The sequence below is a fragment of the Ovis aries genome, chromosome 7 (assembly GCF_016772045.2).
Source record: "Ovis aries strain OAR_USU_Benz2616 breed Rambouillet chromosome 7, ARS-UI_Ramb_v3.0, whole genome shotgun sequence".
Taxonomy (NCBI): domain Eukaryota; kingdom Metazoa; phylum Chordata; class Mammalia; order Artiodactyla; family Bovidae; genus Ovis; species Ovis aries.
The window spans coordinates 10,254,287-10,270,383 of record NC_056060.1 but is presented as its reverse complement, the minus strand read 5'-3'; positions in this window follow the sequence as shown (position 1 = coordinate 10,270,383).

Genomic DNA, 16,097 nt, shown 5'->3' with positions numbered 1-16,097 from the left:
ATAAGTAAAAATACTAAGAATGAACCTCAAAAGTATGTTTATGAGAAGTATTTTTATTTACATGTATATTAGCATTGCAATATTTATCCACAACATTATGTCTTATCACAATAGTGCTAGATAAAATTGGTTTGTGGTCACACAGGTGTCATTGTTTCTCCACAATACTCTTTTTTCTTAAGGTTTTTCAAAAGAGTTGTTTCAATGTTTCTCATTTTGTCTTAGTAATTGTTATCCTACAAATAAACAGAAACAAACAGAAATTCCCATGGCACATTCCTGTGGTACTTTACAATTCTTTATTTAGGTCTGTATATGATTTTAAGATCTCTGAGTATATAAATACTCTCTGGGTATAAGTAAAGTTACAGAAGGCCACATTTTCACCTGGGTGGGTAACCCCAGGAGCCTGGGTTGTGATTCTTCCTCTGAGACTTGCTGAAAGTGTTACACTGTATCTTCTACTAACATCTTCAGTCCCACAGGGTGTGCTGGGATTTTTATTCTAAGCAGCAGTGCTGCTTGTTCCGCAGTGAGGACTGCTGGACAGCCAGTCTCTACTCTCAGCCCAATTTAAATTTGGCATCTTCCATATCATCTAACATATGAGCTGTAGCAGTTCTCCTAGGTATGGAATGTGTTGTATCCAAAGCCCAAGGAAGCTTAACAGTCATTGTGTTTCTTTTATTGTAGAGTGGCTGCATGGTGCACAAATATGTCCTTTGCTTTAAATGGAATGTCCTGACATACCTAAACACGGGATGTGCAGAGACTTCACTGACTTGGCCAGGGCCTGAATTTTTATAGAGTTTGTCTCCATCCCTCTGAAATGCATATGTCTTACCAAGGTTGCCAGCATGCCAGCACCCTATCCTGCCAGATCAGCATGGTGTCATCAATGTAATGTATCTATATGATATTCTGCACTACGTCCAGGTGGTTGAGATGTCTATAGATTGTGACAGATGGTGGGAGAGTTAATGTGGCCCTGGAGCCAAGTGTTTCTGATCTTTTCTCCCTGGCTGGAATAGAAAAGGACACATTCACCAAATCAATGGTTGCATATTGAGATGTTGTTGTTCTGACTTGTGTCTGACCCTGTGACCCCATGGACTGCAGCACGCCAGGCTTCCCTGTCCTTCACTATTTCCCAGAGTTTGCTCAAATTCATATCCATTGAGTCCATGATGCCATCCAACCATCTCATCCTATGCTGTCCCCTTGTCCTCCGGCGTTTGGTCTTTCCCAGCATCAGGGTCTTTTCCAGTGAGTTGGCTCTTTGCACCAGGTAGCCAAAGTATTGGAGCTTCAGCTTCAGCATCAGTCCTTCCAGTGAATATTTAGGATTGATTTCCTTTTAGATTGACTAGTTTGATCTCCTTGCTGTCCAAGGGGTCTCAAGAGTCTTCTCCAGCACCACAGTTTGAAGGCATATTGAGTACCAGAGACCATATTATCTGCTCTAGCAAAGAGATTACGCCTAGCTGGGGAACTGTGATCAGGACTATATTTTGGTTGAGTTAGCACTAGTCTTCAGAATCCATCTGGTTTCTGTGAGGAGCAGACCAGCAAATTAACAGAGATATTCTAGGGACTGCCGTGACTACATCTTTAAGGGTGGCACTAATCTCTGCTATCCCTCTCCAGGGTTATACTGCTTTTGCTTCACTATCTTGATGGGAGATGAACCATTTCAGAAGCTTCCACTTGACCTTCCCTACTATGATAGCTCTCATCAACAAGCTCAGTGTATGGGACTGCCACATATGGCAATCCCAAGATATATTTGGGGACCAGGGAAATGAGTACCAGGTGAATTCACAGACCTGGTAGACCTAGACTTTGGTCAAGACTCCATTAATTACCTGACCCTTGTAGGCCCTCACTGTGCCCCAGAGCCCATGATGAAGTTTCTGGTTGTTGGGTATTGGCATCAGCTTGGACCCCGTCTTCAACAGTCCTTGAAAACTTGGTGAGAGACTAAGTACTTCCCTCAACCTCCCCCTTGTCCATTCTGGCTCTGTTTTAGCAATGTAGTGAATATATTAAGCAGTGTCTATTGGCTGCTCAGCTGTTTTGGCTCAGCTGGTAAAGAAACTGCCCGCAATGTAGGAGACCTGGGTTCAATCCCTGGGGTGGGAAGATCCCCTGGAAAAGGGAAAGGCTACCCACTCCAGTATCCTAGCCTGGAGACTGTATAGTTCATGGGGTTGCAAAGAGTTGGGCGCAACTGAGTGACTTTCAGTCAATCAATTGGCTGCTCAGCTATTTTCCCCCTTGGGATGCTTTGTTTTATTAACCATCCCATAACTGTGGACCCTGTCACCCTCTGACTTCTGATGGTGAAATGTTGACAGTAGCCTCTGTTGCTCCAGGGCCTTCTCATCTCTGTTGCTATCAGTGAATCAGATTCTTTGACCACTTCTGCCTTTAACCTTGGCCTGCAGAAGAGAGACACAGTGAACTTCATGGGGTGCTGGGGCCCCTCTCACCAGCACATTTCTAACGAACACCCTTAGTGAATGGCATATCCTTGGGACCTTCCTGGGAAACATATTTGTTCTGGCCTCACATTGCATATCCCTTCCAGCGTTCCCACTTCCCTGCCTCTTTTATCCCTTCCTCTTTTGTATACCTTGGCAATTCAAGCATTTCAAATTGGGCTCTGTGAGGCCCATTGCTTTTCCCAGGTTTCTAGGAGTCACCCTCATGGCAAGTTTTCAACATACACTAGGATCTTAGCTTGGATGTTAAATTCTTTTGTCCTGAGAGAGTGACCTTCAAGTCTGTAGATGATGTTAGTTACCACAGCTTCTAATTATTAGTCTTAGTCTCAGCCCAATCTTATAACAACCCTCCAATTCCATTATCCTTAGATTTATCATTCCTCTAATGTTTCAAATGCCTAAATTTTCACGTCTCCATGAGTACATTGTCCCAACTCATGCCCAGTGAAAATTTTAGGAAGAGGACTCTCACCTTTTGGCAGGGCCTCTCAGGGGCAAAAAGAAGGAAAGGAAGTGGAGGGGAAGTGAGAAGGTGAACAAAACGTACATCAGATATAAATCTGCTTCTACTATCTGACAGTACCTAAGAGTAGCCATGCTTCATCAAGATGCCCCAAGAAGCGGATAGCATGATGGAATTAGATGTGGAAGAGAATTTAGAGGGAAACACCTGTAAGGAAAAATGGGGAGGGAGCCAGAGCAAAGGGGAGAGCTTGTGACTGTGAAGGAGTGAGGAAGAAGGGAAGCTTTAATGAAGAGCATCTTGGGGGGCAGCAGTCTAGAGTGTTTTCTCTAGGTCAGTGGGGATCCTTAAGCCAAAGTTTCCTGTCGGAGGAGTTTCCTGTCTCACAGCCAACAGGCCCTGCCATGTTCCCCGTCTCCTCAGACAGTGGCTGGGAGCAACCTGGAGGAAATGTGGCGGATGCATAACGGAGCAGCCCCGGCTGTCAGTATTAAGCTCAGGGAGCTGAGACGCGCATTCTCATAGCTGTCACAGACACGAAATAGAACCAAACACTTGGTTCTATTCATTAACTGAACTGCGACACACCAAGGGCACAAACATGAGTACAGCGTGGTGCTCACATTGTAGTGATTAGCTTCAGTTTGACTGGATCATCACAAATAATTTTTTTTTTTTTTTAAGAAACAGAAATGGATAGTTTTTCAGACTCCCTGGAGGAAGATCTTGAGGGTGTGGCGTCATTATCTTATTTGAGATGATTTTCCAGGTACTAAAAGGGGTTTGAGCTTTTCCTTACTGTGTAGATCCAGTCCTGTTTTCATCTCACATGATGCAGAAAACCTGGGTACGAAGTCTAGAACCTGAAACAGTAGTTGCCATTTCTAAAAAAAAAAATGTTTGAGAGGAAGAGCAACATACCACTCCCAAATGCACGCGCTTTCCTGCATCACTTACTTTCCTTATACCGTTTCTTTTATATCTGTATGGTTGGTGTTCATTTTCTATGGCTGCTGCAACAAATTACCACCAATTTAGTGACTTGAAACAACTCAGATTTACTATCTTTAAGTTTTAGGGGTCACAAGTCTAAAGTGAGTCTCACTGAGCTAAAGTCAAGTTGTCTGTGAGGCTGCAAAGTTTATTCTAGAAGCTCTAGGGCACAATCCGTTTGCTCGGCCTTTTCAGCTTCTGGGGCTGCCCACATTCACGGGCATGTAGCTTCTCCCTCCATCTTCTAAGCCAGCAATAGTGGGCCAGATTCTTCCCATAGCACACGACATTTCTTCTGAGACAGATCATGTTTCTCTTGTCACATCTCCTTCTTTGACTCTTTGTTTTAAAATAAATGTTTATTTATGTATTTGGTTGCACTGAGTCTTTGTTGTGGCACATGGTATCTTCCGTCTTCAATTGCTTAATGAGGGACCTGGTTCCCTGACCAGGGTTCGAACTTGGGTGCCCCCTGTTGGGAGCATGGGGTCTTAGCCAGTAGACCACTAGAGAGGTCCCTCCTTTGACTCTTGGCTTCCACTTCCCTCTTCCACTTTTAACGATCCTTGTGATTTTATCAGGCCATGAGGATAATCCAGGATAATTTTTGTGTCTGCTGATTAGATGGAATCTTAATTCCATCAGCAACCTCAATTCTTTTTTGCCAAGTAACCTCACAAAGTCACAGGTTTTGAAGATTAGTTTATGGATATCTTTGAGGGGACATTATTCTGCCCATCATAGTTCTCATAGCCAAGTTCTCTGAAACAGTATCTGTTGGTGTTTATTAACCTTATGGATGTTCATAGGAATGAATCTAAAGATTTGTCATTCTTAGGATATTTTTCCTAGTTTTTGTTAGTTCTGCATTATCATGTTAAGTTATCATCTATTGCTACGGTTTCTTTATATGTTGCTTTGCAATAAACCACCCCCAAACTTAACGATTTAAAACAATCTATTACATCTCTCACGTCACTACAGGTTGATGGGTCTTAGCTGGTTGGGTCTCTCTTGAGGCTTGAGCAAGCTTGGTGTCCAATAAGGTTACTTCCCTCATATGTGCTTTTGTGCTTCTCCATGGGGACCCTTTCCCACATGCTTGTCCCATGTATTGAGATAATCATATTTCTTCTTTAATCTGTGAATGTTGGCAGAGTTCAATGTGCAGGTTGACTAAGCATGCCGTTGGGATCAAGGCTTGAAAAAGAGAGACGAGGGGAGGGAGCTGGAGTGGGGCAATGGAGGTCTCAAGCTGTGATGGGGGCCTGACACCCCTGAGGCCATGGGGATCTTCTTAGCTGAGTTGCTTCCACAGTGGACCAGGTGTTTATGCGTTCATCCAGCCATTGGTTGTGGGTTGTCCCTGGAAGAGAAGATAACCTTGAATGAAGCTGATGTGATTTCCGGAAGGTGAAGCCTGACTGAAGGTTGTGCAGCGGCAGCTCTCTCAACAGGTGAGCCAATGAGCCCCTCTTTGGAAGAGGATCTGGGTTGTGTCTCTCCGTGTCTCTTCCATAAGTTTCCTGGTAGTAGTATGTGTAATAGCAAACAAACAAACAAACAAAAAACCCTGGAAACAACCTAAATCTCTATCATTCAATAGTCAATAAACATATGTAGTATAGTCATATGATGAAAAAAATATACAGCAATGGCAATAAATAACTAATATCACATCTGTCAAGAACTGGAATCACCATCTGTCAGCATGCTTAAAGCCCAGAAACGTGATGTTAGTGAAAAAAGCAAGTGCAGAGAATAACATGTCTGTTATCTCTGTAAAAGTTGAAACCACTTAAAATACAGCTATACCCTGTTTATGGATCATAAATATATATGTATATGGAAAGTAATAAAATATTCATCAGAATCATATCCACTAACTTCATACTGTCTAGACAGGGAGGGTGGGAACTAGGATTAAGGAAAGGGGTTCAGAGGCCACAAACGTATTTGGAAGTTTTGTTTCTTTATTTTATTTTATTTTAATTGGAGGCTAATTACTTTACAATATTGTAGTGGTTTTTGCCATACATTGACATGAATCAGCTGTGGGTGTACATGTGTCCCCCATCCTGAACCCCCCTCCCAACTCCCTCCCCATCCCATCCCTCAGGGTCATCCCAGCGCACCAGCCCTGAGCACCCTGTCTCGTGCATCAAACCTGGACTGGCGCTCTGTTTCTCATATGATAATATACATATTTCAATGCTATTCTCTCAAATCATCCCACCCTCATCTTCTCTCACAGAGTCCAAAAGTCTGCTCTTTATATCTGTGTCTCTTTTGCTGTCTTGAATATAGGGTCATCATTACCATCTTTCTAAATTCCATATATATGTGTTAATATACTGTATTGGTGTTTTTCTTTCTGACTTACTTCACTCTGTATAATAGGCTCCAGTTTCATGGACCTCATTAGAAATGATTCAAATGCATTCTTTTTAATAGCTGAGTAATATCCCATTGTGTATATGTACCACAGCTTTCTTATCCATTCTTCTGCCGATGGACATCTAGATTGCTTCCGTGTCCTAGCTGTTGTGAACAGGGCTGCGATGAACATTGGGGCACATGTGTCTCTTTCAATTCTGGTTTCCTCAGTGTGTATGCCCCCTCGGTGTGTAATCCCACCAGTGAGATTGGTGGGTCATATGGCAGTTCTATTTCCAGGTTTTTAAGGAATCTGCACACTGTTCTCCATAGTCGCTGAACTAGTTTGCATTCCCACCAACAGTGTAAGAAGGCTCCCTTTTATCTGCACCCTCTCCAGAATTTATTGCTTGTAGACTTTTTGATAATAGCCATTCTGACCGGTGTGAGATGGTACCTCATTGTGGTTTTGATTTGTGTTTCTCTGATAATGAGTGATGTTGAGCATCTTTTCATGTGTTAGCCATCCGTGTGTCTTCTTTGGAGAAATGTCTGTTTAGTTCTTTGTCCCGTTTTTTGATTGGATTGCTTATTTTACTGGAATTGAGCTGCATGAGCTGCTTGTATATTTTTGAGATTAATTCTTTGTCAGTTGCTTCGTTTGCTATTATTTTCTCCCATTCTGAAGGCTGTCTTTTCACCTTGCTTATAGTTTCCTTCATTGTGCAAAAGCTTTTAAGTTTAGTTAGGTCCCATTTGTTTATTTTTGCTTTTATTTCCATTACTCTGGGAGGTGGGTCATAGAGGATCCTGCTGTGATTTATGTCAGAGTGTTTTGCCTATGTTTTCCTTTAGGAGTTTTATAGCTTCTGGTCATACATTTAGATCTTTAATCCATGTTGAGTTTATTTTTGTGTATGGTGTTAGAAAATGTTCTAGTTTCATTCTTTTATAAGTGGTTGACTGTTTTTCCCAGCACCACTTGTTAAAGAGATTGTCTTTTCTTCATTGTATATTCTTGCCTCCTTTGTCAAAGATAAGGTGTCCATAGGTGTGTGGATTTATCTCTGGGCTTTCTATTTTGTTCCATTGATCTATATTTCTGTCTTTGTGCCAGTACCATACTGTCTGGATGACTGCACCTTTGTAGTACCGTCTGAAGTCAGGCAGGCTGATTCTTCCATTTCCATGGAAATTTTGTTTCTTTAAAAAAGATCATAAAAAAGATTGAAACTAACATATCTCAGTGCTAATATATGATTAAATTTGGTCTTGAACATGAATGTTTATTATATTTATTTTTTTATTAAAAAAACTTTATTATAAAATTAATAATTTAAAAAATACCATGCAGTCATTAAAACAAAATTAATTATACCTATATTTCAAAAGCAATGTTAAATGAAAAGAATTTGCAGCAGGGTATATACACATTATGATGCCATTTCAATTTTTTTGTGTGTGGTTTTTTGTTTTTAGTTTGTTTCTTCTTTTTTTATATTTTTGCCATTTTAATTTTTAAGTAAGTAAAATGACATTCTATATTTCTGATAGATGTGGTACAAGTATTTTAAAGTGTAAGGGCAGGACACACACCAATGTTACCTGAACAGGTTTACCTCTGAGGAGAGGTGAGGAATAGTACTGCAGATGCAAAGATTCCTGGACAGTCACGTTGGCTCAGTCTTGGTGTTGAGAACATGGCTCTTTATTGCATGACTCTCTGTATTTCTTGGTATGTTTCAGATCGTTCATATTTTTAAAAATTAATTTATTTTTCATTGGAGGATAATTGCTTTACAATGTTGTATTGGTTTCTGCCACACATCAACATGAATCAGCCCCAGGTAGACATGTGTTGGACACAGCTTAGCAACTGAACAGCAACAGACACGCTTGTCCCCTCCGTCTTGAACTTCCCTCCCACCTCCCACCCCATCCCAGCCTCTAGGTTGTCACAGAGCACTGGGTTGAGCTCCCTGTGGCACACAGCAAGTTCCCACTGGCTATCTATTTTGCATATGGTAATGTTTATGTTTCAGGTTCCTATTTTTAATGAAGTAAACATTCTATTCTGATTGGTCTTTCCCTTTGATTATAGTGAAAGCAACCACATAAGTGTATGCCATCACTTGACTGGCATGAAAAGGAAAGGGAAAGAATGTCTATAACCTCCAGTTGCCATATCTTTCTGGTACATTCTTTACTGCACCCGTATTTTCAAAACACTGACCATATCCTGGATTAAAAACAACAACCCCAGTGGCTTATGTACTCAGTTATTTTTGTGGTGTTAAACTGCATTGCTTCAGGAGGACAAAACACTGGCACAGGCGTCAGAAGTTAAGAGAAGAATCACGGTAGGCAAGTCCTGGGTCATGCATCTCTCCCATTAGAAAAAAAAAAAAAAATGCAGATTTTATGGTTCAGATGAACCTAGTTCCAGGACAGGAGGGGTTGTGGTGGGGGTGGAGAGTAGGGTGGGATGAATTTAAACGTTAGGACTGATATATATACGCTGCTATGTGTAAAGTAGGTAACCAGTCGGAACCCACTATAAAGCGCAGGGAGTTCATCTTGGTGAAGATCTGGTGGGGTGACATGGGGAAGGAGGGGAGAGAAGGCCAAGAGGGAGGGAATATATGTATACATACAGCTGAGTCACTTCATAGTACAGCAGAAAATAACACGACATTGTAAAGCAATTATACTCCAATGAATAAGAAAAACAAAAAATTTACAAACAGCTCACAAGGCCTAAAAAATCCAGATTTTATATAATTTTATGGAGAAAGGATAATAAGTTATCTATTTGCACCCCTCCATGTTATCCTCTGATCCCTACAAAGGGATTCTGGTGTTGTCTTTTTATTTAACATCAGTTACCATTTCTGTATATCCACCTAGTCCACACACTAGTCAGTGTTCCATAGTTTTCTATCTTGATCATGCACAACGGTTTACTTAGCCTTGTCACTATTGTTGAACTTTTGAGATTTTTCCAACTTTCCAGTATTATAAGTAGCATTTCTATGACCGTCTTTGTGCAAGCTACCTCTTTTCTTTCTGGTCATTTCCTTGAGGTATAATCCTAAAGTGGAATTAGGCCAAAAGGTATGAATAGTTTTGTGACTCTTAAGTTCATATTCGAATATTATATCCACTTGCCTTCGATCCAAAATAGTAGACTTACACATTTTAATATACTTTAAAATTTTAATAGATAAGGAGTGATTTTTAAAAGGTGATTAACGAAAAGTTCTCTCAGCTGCTTTTTAAATAGTGTGTGTGTGTATGTGTCTAGTTATTAAAAGCCAAACTCTCATTGTGAAAAAATAAAATCAGGTAAGTGAAAGTACACTATAAACCCTGCTCTTAAAAGATTCCATGTTCCAATTTGACTTACACTCTTTCATATGAATCTATATGCAAGCAATAGTTTCATTCTTGAGACTTCGGGCAACATTTAGAAGTTCTTTAGAAACCCATTCAATTAATACATCCTGTGTGCTTGGGTCTCTTCTCTCTTTGCAATTCTTTCATTATTCCCTTTCTCTTCAAATCTGCACCCCTACTCTCTTCACCAGCTCTTTTTTTTCTGAAACTTCCAATATAATCCAAAATCTTTATTTGCCATATTAAACCTTTCGACTGCAAGTTTATTTTTATTCTTTACAATCTGTCCCAAGCCACAGCAGCATCTCAGAACAATATCCTTGACCCACCCCAGATAAGTGAAATCAGGATTTTAAAAGGTGGGGCCCAGGAATCTGCTTTTTCCAAACTTCCCCAGGTGATTTTTAAAAGAAGCAGGATGAAAACCACTGTGTTGCTCTAATTTCTGGAATCATTTCTCTGTGTCTGCTTGGTTTTACTTTTTTACTAATCGCTTTCTCCTTCAGTTCAGTTCAGTCGCTCAGTCGTGTCTGACTCTTTGCAACCCCATGAATCATAGCACGCCAGGCCTCCCTGTCCATCACCAACTCCTGGAGTTCACTCAGATTCACGTCCATTGAGTCAGTGATGCCATCCAGCCATCTCATCCTCTGTCGTCCCCTTCTCCTCCTGCCCCCAATCCCTCCCAGCATCAGAGTCTTTTCCAATGAGTCAACTCTTCGCATGAGGTGACCAAAGTACTGGAGTTTCAGCTTTAGCATCATTCCTTCCAAACAAATCCCAGGGCTGATCTTCAGAATGGACTGGTTGGATCTCCTTGCAATCCAAGGGACTCTCAAATTTTCTATAAACTGGACTCTTGAGTCTTTTGGTTTGCTGAAACCAATAACTTTCTTAAAAAAAAAAAAAAATCAATGCCATTCAGTCCTGAGAATAGGTGATAGGTCTATAAGTTGCTTTTTCTGTCCTTGATACACTTTTTTGTTACTTTGCAAGTTTCATATTGATTTCAAAGTTTCATGTTTGTTAATGTAAGTTTACCTACTGCAACACTGTAAACTACTCCAAAACCTAGTGGCTTAAAATAACAAACCATTCCTTTGTTCCAATTCTGTGATGTGGGCAGGGCTGGATGGGGACTACTGGTGTCTACTCCTAGTGGTGTTGGCTGGGAATGCTTAACTGGGGGCCTGAGTGCTCATGAGGCTTGACTTGCATGTCTAGTGCCTCAGTTGCCTCTTTCTCCAACAGGGAGAAAAAGGGAGGCTGGACTCTTTTTTACATAGTGTCTTGGGGCCCTCAAACTAAAAGCTGAGGTCATCAGATTTCTGAAGGCCCAACCCTGAGATCAGCAGGGTGTCACATTCTATAGGTTAGAGCAAGTCACAGGCCAGCAAGATTCAAGGAGAGAGGAAATAGACTCCACTCTGGCTGGAGAGGAACGGCGTGTATGAACAGGGACAAGAGGTTTCAAGCAGGAGAATATATGCATGTGCCAGACAAAGAGTATCGGTTGTAATCATTGAGTGATTGAATGAATGAACAAACAAATGAACAGAGTAACAAAAAGCATAGGACAGAAAATATTTTAAAATATACAGACAGTACATAGACAACAAAAATATCCTCTGATATAAAGGAAATTTATTTAATGGTAGAGACTGACTGCCTTCAGTGTTGTATCAAAAAGGAAACCGAGGGAAGCAGTAAATGTTTTACATTGAGACAGACTGCGTCAGGCAAGGCCAGACTGTGCGAGGTGAGGGATGCTTCAGCTAGACCAGAAGGAAGTCTCTATGGCGCCTAAGGGAGTTAGGTGCCTAAGTCAGGCAGGACAGAGGTCAGATCCACAGAAGTCAGTTCTGGGTGTGGAACCAGAGCAGGAGAGAGATGTGAGAGAGATTCTGAGATCAGGGCGGCAAGTCCAGATCAGTCATGTAAGACTCTGCCACTAGAAACTGGGGATAGGAAAATTAAAGATAAAATAGAGACCCAGGCCAACAGGAGACCAGATACCAGGCATGAACATCAAGCATGGCCCTCGACCCCGTGCATGCTGCTCAGCCGGCCTGATCGGTGGCCTGGGGTCTAGGTCGACTGGGGCTGACCTGGTGCTTGGTTTGTCGGGACCTCTTTTCTGTTTCCTTACTGGACCATCTGTCCTATCTGAATTTCAGAAAGAGGTAGCTCTTAGTCGCTTTTTCCAGGTTTACCCAAAATGTAGTGTGGCCATAGCCTCCAAGATGGCCTCTGGTGACCCCCACTTCTTGGTATTCATACCTATGTCTAGTCCCCTCTGACTTAATGAGTATGAGTCTGTGTGACACGTGAAGAGAAGTCGCTCAGTCATATCCGACTCTTTGTGACCCCATGGACACCAGGCTCCTCCATCCACGGGATTTTCAGAGTACTGGAGTGGGTTGCCTTTTCCTTCTCCAGGGAACTTCCTGACCCAGGGATCGAACCTGGGTCTCCCGCATTGTAGACAGATGCTTTACTGTCTGACCCACCAGGGAAGTCTGGTGTGGCACGTAGAATATGGCAAAAGTAATGATGTGTCCCTTCCAAAATCAGGCTATTAAATACGGAGAGCTCCATCCAGGCTGTCTCTGTCTTTCTGACCACTCTGTGGGAAGGATGTTGCCCAGTTGTGAGCAGCTCTATGGCGAGGCCCATGTGGCGGGTGGGAAGTGGGAACTGAGGCCTCTGGCTGACAACCATGTGAGTGAACTTGAAAGTCAGATTCTCCAGCCTAGTTGAGCCTCGAGATGACTGTAGCCTCTGCTAACAGTTTAACTTCAACCTTATGAGAGACCTCAAGGCAGTCACATCCAGTTAGGTCCCTGCAGAATTCACGACCCTCTGAAATTATGTGAGATAATGCAGAGTTTCAAGTTGCCAAGTTTGGGTAATCTATTGTGTAGCAATAAATACCTAATACATGTGGTCTGTATCAGAATTTTCTGGAGAGCTTATTGAACAGGTAGATAACTCTCCAGTTGAAAAAACACTATCAGATGAAAAACCTCTCTTGGAGTAGGGTCCAGTCATCTATACTTTTAGCAAGCTTCTGAGCTGATTCTTGGGTGCTAAGTGCCCTGCTAAGTTGTGTCTGACTCTTTGCAACCCTATGGACTGCCAGTCTCCTCTGTCCATGGGATTCTCCAGGCAAGAATACTGGAGTGGATTGCCATGCCGTCCTCCAGGGGATCTTCCCAACACAGGGATCAAACCTGGGTCTCTTATGTCTCCTGGATTGGCAGATGGGTTCTTTACCAGTAGTGCCACCTGATTCTGTGTACTTTCAAATTTGAGAATGTCTTATGCATTTAATCCCTTAGAATAACTTCTTCCAAATGAATTTGCATTTTAATCCTAATTTCTATGACCCTTAAGCAATAAGTATTACTGAAGGCTTAAACACTAAACCCAGAGATTCTGATGCTTTGGGGTTCAGGACATTATTTCAAATATTGCAAGTTTTCTTGATATGTTTGAAACAACTAAAAGACAGAATGAGTGCTAAGCAAGCCAACGATGGTTATAACCAATCACTGCTGTTGTACAGACTTGTCCTTAAAGTGTCTGTGTTAAATATGCTTTTCCCTGGTAACCCTTCAGCCTTGAGGATGAATTTATTGCTCTGTGTGTGCTCGCTCATAAACTCAAGAGGCCAAGTTTTTCCACATTCCAACAGGAGTATGTCAGGCTTTGTGCTAGGCATGCATTAGGCCTCACCCTTATTTTTGCCATCTCTTCTATGCCCTATTATATATCCAACTCACCACAATGTCCTACTGGTAAAAGATTCTACCTGGTTGGCTACCGTAGCTTAAACTCTTGCTAATACTGAGCAATAGAGATAGTTGTTCTGTTAGTTAGGGTTCTGACATGAAAAATACTACATCTTCAAATTGTGATCATTCAAGGAGAGTTTAATGAAAGGAGGGTGAACAAAGGTGTTAAGGTGAGAGTAGGGAAACACAGACATAGATGCTAGTGGCAGAGCCATCCCTAGTGCAAGAGGAGGGGTCGGCTCTAGAGCTGAAGGGGAGAGGGCTGTGTGGAGAGGAACACTTGTCAGGAGCCGAGAGCTTTGACAGGAGGAGGCCCTCAGCCTCCAGGGAACCCCATGTGGAGAAAGTAGGAGAATAATACCCAGACCATACTTTCTTCCCTTCCTCTTATCTCTTCCCAGTGCTCCTACATTGGTCAAACCCAACAGGAAGCCAGAGGTAAGACAGTTCGTGGAGGTAGTTCATAAAGATCAGCATCTTAGAGAAGGGTGGGCGGTGGATCTGGGGTTACAGAGATGGGAGAGATATAGAAGATGCCTGACACAGATATCCATCTTTGCATAAGGCTGTCCTGAGAATTATTCAGATCTAAAATGAACTACTTCAAGTTCAATGAGACATAGCTTATTTAATAATCTGAAATTTCACGCATGCTTGTTGTTTCCAAAACCTCATGACCACAAATACAGCAGTCATACCCTCTTTAAGCCTTCATATTTCTCAGCCGCACTTACCATTTGATTCTATTTCAATCTGTGAACCTACCTTTGTGGTGATTTTACTTAGAAGTTGTCGAGGAAATGGGCTATCGGAAATTGAATCTGGACTTCCCTGGTGTTAGAGTGGACAAGAATCTGCCAGCCAATACAGGGGACATGGGCTGGCTCCCCCGTCTGGGAAGATCCCATGTGCCAGGGAGCAGCTAAGCCTGTGTGTCACGACTGCTGAGCCCACACGCTGCAACTCCTGAAACCTGAGCACGCTATAGCCCGTGCTCCGAAAAGAGAGAAGCAGTGACAGCGAGAAACCTGGGCCCTGTAATGGGCAGCAGGTCCTGCTCACGGAAACTAGAGAAAGCCTGTACAGCAGCCAAGACCCAGTGCAGCCGAAAAAAAAGGTGAATCTGTGATTGGATGCCAAAGTTAGAGGAAGATGAAAGTGTCTTCACTTTCAGTAGAATGTTGGAGAAGGTTCAGAGATAGAAATGGACACCTGGATATATAAGCCTGAAGTGAGTGGAAGGAAAGAATGGATTGGGAGGAAAGAGTTAAATAGTTCGAGGAGCACTTCTGAATGTTTTTGAACATAAGAAACAAATGGTTAGATTGACTCTACAAACTCTTCCTAATTGGTAAGAGTGGTCTGTAGATGGTCCTCTTCTCCCCATTTGGGGGGTTAAGCAGGGGCTTTGCCAGCAAAAATTCAGTGCCCAGTAATTCTTCACTTCTATGGGCTTTGGACCTCTGAAATGTGGTACAGTAGAGAGGAGGTACTTTGTGATACTAGATCATAAAACACAGGGTCTGGAAGGGATCGTTTACCACTATGAATCTACTTTACAACTTTCTTGCTATGCTGCTTTTCAGTCATTTACATGTGGCTAGTGTTAAGGACGGAGAAGGTGATGGCACCCCACTCCAGTACTCTTGCCTGGAAAATCCCATGGACAGGGGAGCCTGGCAGGCTGCAGTCCATGGGGTCGCAAAGAGTCAGACATGACTGAGCGACTTCCCTTTCACTTTTCACTTTCATGCATTGGAGAAGGAAATGGCAACCCACTCCAGTGTTCTTGCCTGGAGAATCCCAGGGACGGGGGAGCCTGGTGGGCTGCCGTCTATGGGGTCACACAGAGTCGGACACGACTGAAGTGACTTAGCAGCAGCAGCAGCAGTGTTAAGGAGCTCAGTATTTTAATAAGCAGCTTTCCCACTCTTCGCCTGTGTGTGTGTGAGTGTGTGCCCGCACGCGCCCAGTCACACAGTCACATCTGACTCTTTGCAACCCCATGGACTGTAACCCACAAAGCTCCCCTGTCTACGGAATTTTCCAGGCGAGAAGACTGGAGAAGGTTGCCATTTCCTCCTCCAGGGGAATCTTCCCAACCCAGGGATCGAAGCCATGTCTCTTGTTCCTCCTGCGTTGGCAGGCAGGTTCTTTACCCCTGTGCCATCTGGGAATCACTCTTTGCCTGTGTGTGTGTGTGAGGGGGGAGTTAGTCACTCAGTCATGTCCGACTCTTTGCGACACTATGAACTGCAGCTCTCTAGGCTCCTCTGTCTATGGAATTCTCCAGGCCTACTCGATCATAAAACACTTTTCCCTAAGGGCAGAGATATGTTTTCTTATAACTTCTGCCTGTTAATTTTTTTTTTTCACCCATTGATTCTTTTGATGCCATCTAGATAGATTTAGAATAATCTATTCCTTCTGCCAAATGAAAAACTCCCTAAATGCTATCCTTCCTTTTATTTTTCCTTCCAACTTTCTTTTATCCTGGTGAAATAACTAACAGTAAACAAATATACATCATTTTTTCCCCCTTTTTGCTGTGCAGTGTGGCTTGCA